This window comes from Xiphias gladius, chromosome 20 (assembly GCF_016859285.1).
Source record: "Xiphias gladius isolate SHS-SW01 ecotype Sanya breed wild chromosome 20, ASM1685928v1, whole genome shotgun sequence".
Classification (NCBI taxonomy): Eukaryota; Metazoa; Chordata; class Actinopteri; order Istiophoriformes; family Xiphiidae; genus Xiphias; species Xiphias gladius.
In genome coordinates, this window is record NC_053419.1 from 22,478,040 (window position 1) to 22,484,112 (window position 6,073).

Here is a 6,073-nt window from a genome sequence, read left to right on the forward strand (position 1 = left end):
TGAAATTTGGTACAAATATGTTCAGCCTCCCCAGAGGATGAATCCCACTGACTCGTTCCGATCCCAGTGGTTTTCATCTGCTGCCGTTAGCAGTTCAAAGTTTGCCCTCTACCCTGTGAAATATCTAAACGTCGACCGGATGGAAATGTCTCAAAAAAATGTGCACAGACTTCACCGAAAAGTCTCCCGCATGTCCACGTGGGACGAGCTCTCAATCCATCCACAATCCGTCTGGTCTCGGAGGAAACAGATGCAGAGAGATTACTTTTAATTACCGCTGAGGCTCTGAGCGTCAAGTAAGCAGGGCGTGTGCGAGTGTGTGTGTGTGTGTGTGTGTGTGTGTGTGTGTGAATCTGAATATTGAATGAGGAAACGACGCCTCGCTGCATCTGAACAAAGCCCGGGGACTGTTAATTAGAGTAAGTGCACTAACCTGAAAGCTTCAGATTCGCAGAGCAACAAAAGTGACCGTTGTCACCTTAATTCGCACTTAAAGCTCAAAGAACTGACGTTTTTTTTTTTATAACAATGTAGAAAATGTGTTTTCTTACACAAGAAAAGGATTTAGTTTGCGGTGCTGTTGAACTGTGCTGCATTACACAGAGAGCTGTGTGTGTATCGTAGTCTACCCCCACCCACTGATATAAATGGGATTAACAAAATACACTGCAACAAACTGTTGGTTTTTTTTTTTTTATCTGTGTAATGAAGACACACAACACAGACAAAGACACGTGAATACACAAATGTACACATTCGCTTCTTTCTTCTTTCTGTCCTGTTGTTTTTGTCCTGATTCTGTTGTTTCGGCTCATTTGTTTGGCTTTTTTTAATCTAGATTTAAAAGCCTAGTTCTGAAAATCTGCCTCAGCCAGACGCCCTGGGTACATTACACGCGCTGCTTGGCTGATTTGTGCGTTTTAAAAAAAAAAACGTTTATCTGCAATTACTGAGGTGACTTTTTCCACCGCCGGTGCGCGTACCATCCCTTACGAGAGACGTGGTGGTGCAGATGTGCACGCACGTGAGGCAGAGTGAGGAGCAGAAAGCCACGGAAAGGCCGTGAGCTCCACGGTCTATTTGCGGCGCCGCGTTTTGCCCCCGACGGGCGGAGGCGGCGGCGGAGGCAGACAGACGGGGCTGAACACAAGTGTCGCTCATTCACATCCGGCGCCGCGCACACACACACACACACACACACACACACCACAGAGAGCGGGTGTCTCCTGCACGGTCCCGACTGTGAGGCCGTGATCGGTGGGCTGGGATCCCTCTGTTTACGCTGCTAAAAATAGATTTCACACACCGCGGTGACGTGGCATCTCGTGACAAGACCCCCACCCCCCACCACCCTCCACCCTCCTCCTCCATCCTCCTCCTCCTCCTCCTCCTCTCATCCGGGCCGTAGCGCCGAAGGAGTCATGCCGTTGTAGGTATGCGACGCTCGGCCCGGCAGCGTGCCACCCCCCCCCCCCCAGTCCTGTCCGTCTCTTCTCCAGGGAGAAGAGGGGATGAAGAAATCCGGCAGGTCCCTCGAGGAAAAAAAAAACAGGCAAAAAGCGAGGATGGGAAAGATGAGAGCAAAATGTGAATTTTAAGGGGTGAGATAACGGAAAAGGGAAGGGTAGATGGACAGAGAGACAAGAGAGAGAGAGAGAGTGGGTGGGGGGGTGTAGAGAGATGGAGCAAGGTGGGGGGGGGGCGGCAATCAATACTATGACTCATTCTTTCTGCGGTGGCTACTTCCTAACAGCATTCATTAAGGCAAACCTAATCATTTTGGCCCGATAATCAGATCCTGTCAGGCTCCATCTTCTTCAATCCCCCGCCACGCACATTAAAATCATGCACGATGAACCTGAAAGGGGAGGAAGCAGGACGGGCGCATTACGCCGTGGATCCGAGGGCTGCGGCGGCGGGGAGGCCGCACGGTGCACAGCCGGTGCTGGAGCCGGTGACATCCCCGGATAACCGGCCTGAAATGTCTCCACCAATGTGACATCTGTTGCCACGAAAAACTTCCTGCAGACATTCAGGGTTCCCAACCGTAACGACTTTGATGAAGCTTTTCCTTCAGCGCCACCGTGAGGTTTGGGTCTGTGATGTCGAGAGAAACCTCTCAGCAACTAGCGGGACATTTGATACAGGCCAACATCGCCATCCCGAGAGCCACGCGCGCTGCTGGCACGGTTAAAACAAGTGCGCCGCAATTTCCCAACGCCCGAAGTTATGTTTCCTAATTATTAACTACACCTTAAATCACCAGAGAGATATTTATTTCACTATGTAAAACCAGAAAAAGCGGCCAATCCTCCCATTTGTAAAGATGGAACCAGCAAAGGTTTTGGCATTTTCATTGGCAATGTCGGTCGGTCGGTCCACCACCACGGTCCACTCTGGAATATCTCAACAACTTCTGGATGGACTGCCATGAAATGTGCTTCAGACATTCATGATCCCCAGAGGACGAATCCCGCTGACTTTTGGTAATCCCCTGATTTTTTTCCCTCTAGCGGCACAGTGAGGTTGACATTTGTGGTTTTGAGTGAAATTATTTCCAGGACTACTGGATGGACTGCCATGAAATGTGCTTCAGACATTCATGATCCCCAGAGGACGAATCCCGCTGACTTTTGGTAATCCCCTGATTTTTTTCCCTCTAGCGGCACAGTGAGGTTGACATTTGTGGTTTTGAGTGAAATCATTTCCAGGACTATTGGATGGACTGCCATGAAATGTGCTTCAGACGTCCGTGCCCCCCCCCCCCAGGATGAATTGTGATAACAGTGATCCCTTAACTTTTCATCTAGCGCCACCATAAGGTCAAAAACATCAGTTGGTTTGATACATTGCTTTATGACCAAACACCTGCAGAGCTAATGATAGTAATTTCCATCAGCCTTATGCTGTGTTCACCTCCTATCATTTCAACTGTAATTGCGACCGGTCAAGCGGGATGAACCGCCCATGTTTAGCTCACGACTCGTAACTCCGAGTCGCGTTCATGTTGGGGATTTTCTCCCACTTGGTGAAAAAAAAAAACAACAACCCACGGACATGCCAACAAATTCTAGAAGAAGCTAATTAAGGCTGTAACGGCCTGGAACGCTGTAGGGTCCCGAGTGCACATATACCCATTAAAAGAGCAGCACTGGCCGTTGAGAGAAACCACAGAATAAAATAAATGATCATAACCGGCCACATTTCAGGGACCATTTATTCTGTGCACCAACCTCGTCGGCGAACGGTCTGGACACCTACGGTAAGATTAATATAATTCTTACCCTCTACAGCGCCGACGCGGTGCGGATACGCTCGATTGTTTAAAGCGCCGGGGTCACTGTCAGGGCTGGAGGAAAGGCTCTCCGGGTTTCAAGTGCGCTTCCCAGAAGGTTAAAGGCTGGGCGGGGGAATCGAGCGTGGAAAAGGCTCCCCTCGGGTTTTCACCCTCGCTGTCTACGAACAGCTCTGGCCCTGCGGGACGCACAGGTAAATATGGATATGATGGATTGGGACAGAAGACTGACGGGCAGGTCCAATCCTCGTGCCAGTTTAGAGCTGAAATGAAAACTCGGTTCATCGATTAACCGACGGGCAGAAAATTCGTCTTCAACTCTTTTGATAATCAGTTAATCATTTATGCCACTTATCGAGCGAAAACACCAAGAATACTCTGGTTTCGCGCCACACATTTTGCCCCTTTTTCCCCTGTTTTGTTGTCACTGTAAAATAAACATCTCTATGTTTTGGACAAAACAAGATAATTGAAGATGTCGCCGTGGGCTGTGGGAAATGGCCATCGGCATTTCTCCCTTTTCTCTGATCATTTACATCCCAAATGATTAAATCGACAGAGTAACTGATAATGAAAATGTAATGCCCACTTTGGCAAAATTGTCACGTACCTCACACAGTGAGCGTAAGGTTGGCGATTTTCAGGTAAAAAAAAAAAGACATTTAGACAGCCAGACTAAAACTGGGCTAAGTTTGGTTTAGATACCTGGGTTATAATAATGGTTGTAACAGCATTTAAATGGCTATAAGTGTGAAGCAGATCCAAACCGGATCACCAGCCGGACCAAATGGGCAAACACAATAAGGCACAGATCCACCGCCCGTCCATCGGCTTTTGGTTGCGTTGATTAGCTGCAAATTTGATGCATTCTTCCGTATTGTAGTTTGAAGACTTTAAAGGTGCCCCGTGGAGTTAGGGGGGCCACCCGTTGCGCTACGGGCCGAGTGGCTGCTTTGTCCGCACGGTGCGTGGATCAGATGACGCACACGCGTGTGCCGTGCGAAGGGGGGGGGGCGGCGTAGCCAACCACCAGCCTGATTAGAAAATGGGGCAACGTGCTGACATAGGCGAGGAAGAACAAGACGGGGGAAAAGCTAGCTAACATGTAGACGACGCACGGGTTAAAATGTTCAGAAAAATCATGTTTTAAGAGGAAGGAAATGCGCTCAACACGTTTTTTAGGACACATACAACATAACTTTTGTCTGTTTACCAAAATAAATAAATGAATAAAAAACTCCACAGGGCACCTTTAATTGTTTCTGGGATGTGTTGTGCTCACATTCCTTAGTGAGGTTTTGTTCAATCACAGGGTGGGTCCGGGACCACATAAACCGAGGTACAGAGGGCTGGAGGGCTGGAGGTGGGGCTCTGTAACTCATCAGGGGCCCCAACAGCAAAAAAAACGAAAAAAAAAACAACGAAAAACAACAAGAAACAAAAAACAAAAAAGGCCCCGGGACTCACCAACAAGTGAATCCAGCAGCGCACACTGAAATACAGCCGTTTAACCTCCATGCAGTCCGGACCTTGTGCAAACACTGGGTGTGTTATGTGCAGAACTGAGGTGGTTTGCAGACCCCAGCACCTGGCCTCAGGTGTAACGTCCTGTCTGAAAAGGTTCAAGCGCGGTGAATTTCTACGGCTTGGTGGCTGACGGGAGAGAAACGCGGTCGCAACAACGTTATTTTTCGTCCCTGCTATGAGATGGGAGGCAGATGCGGGCAGCAGGGCGGACCGGCTGGTTGTGTTTCTGGTAAATGACGGTGCAAGTGACTGACACGGGCACGGAGTCAGATCCGCGGGAGACCTGGGAGCTAAGCAGCGGCGACGCCGCGTTGCCGGCTCGGGCGACTCACCTGCGGCTTCCGAGTGCGTCCGCAGCCCCGGTCGTTCAGCTGGATCTCCGCGGTAGAGGCAGAAGCCCCGTGTGCAGCATCGCTGTCGGGGAGACGTGCGTTTTCACGGCCGAGGAGACGCCGTCGGCGGTGGCGTTTTATATTCCGCTGCCCGTCCCGGCGTTCATTCCTCGGCTTGCGTTCCCCGGTCGGTCCCGCTGCTGTGGTGGGATGTCTCCTCCGCGCCTCCGTCGTCCGGGCGTCCTGTCCGGGGCCGTGGCTTCAGCGTGTCACCCGGTGGCTGACGGTGATATACTCAGGTTGGCGGTTACATCAGAGGACAGGACATCCCTCTGCAGGACAACGGGGGAGAAAGGCGCCCCCCAGCGGTGCACAGCCGCCCTCGGTGGGGGGGGGGGTTAAAAACTGTGATTATGGAAATCCTGCTGAAAGGTTACATTCACCGAAGAATGAGGAAGGACCCAGATCTTTTACTTGGTAGCAACTCCACAGTGTAGAAATGCCCGCAGAGGTCCTGCCCCAGAGAGGCCTGGAGGGGTTACGGAGCACAGGGCCCTCAACCGGAGCTTCTGTTTCAAGGGACTGTCAGCACTTCCTGTCGGAGAGGCAGTCAGATGACGGCAAAGAGGCACAGAACGACCGCAAGGAGGCACAAAACGACCGCAAAGAGGCACAACACGACCGCAAAGACGCAAAATGACTGCAAACGACGTGGACGTGTTCTGGGGTCTTTTACATGTCGGTGCCGAGGGGGCCCCTCGTCTCGTAGTCCGTCCATGCGGAGAGATGTTTCAGTTGTTTAAACTCAACTAGCCTCAACGATATACGTGGACAAAGTCATTTAAAAGCAAACAGAAACAATCAGTATAACACAACAAACTTCAACAGCAGCACAAACCGCATCCTCTGAAATGATCGC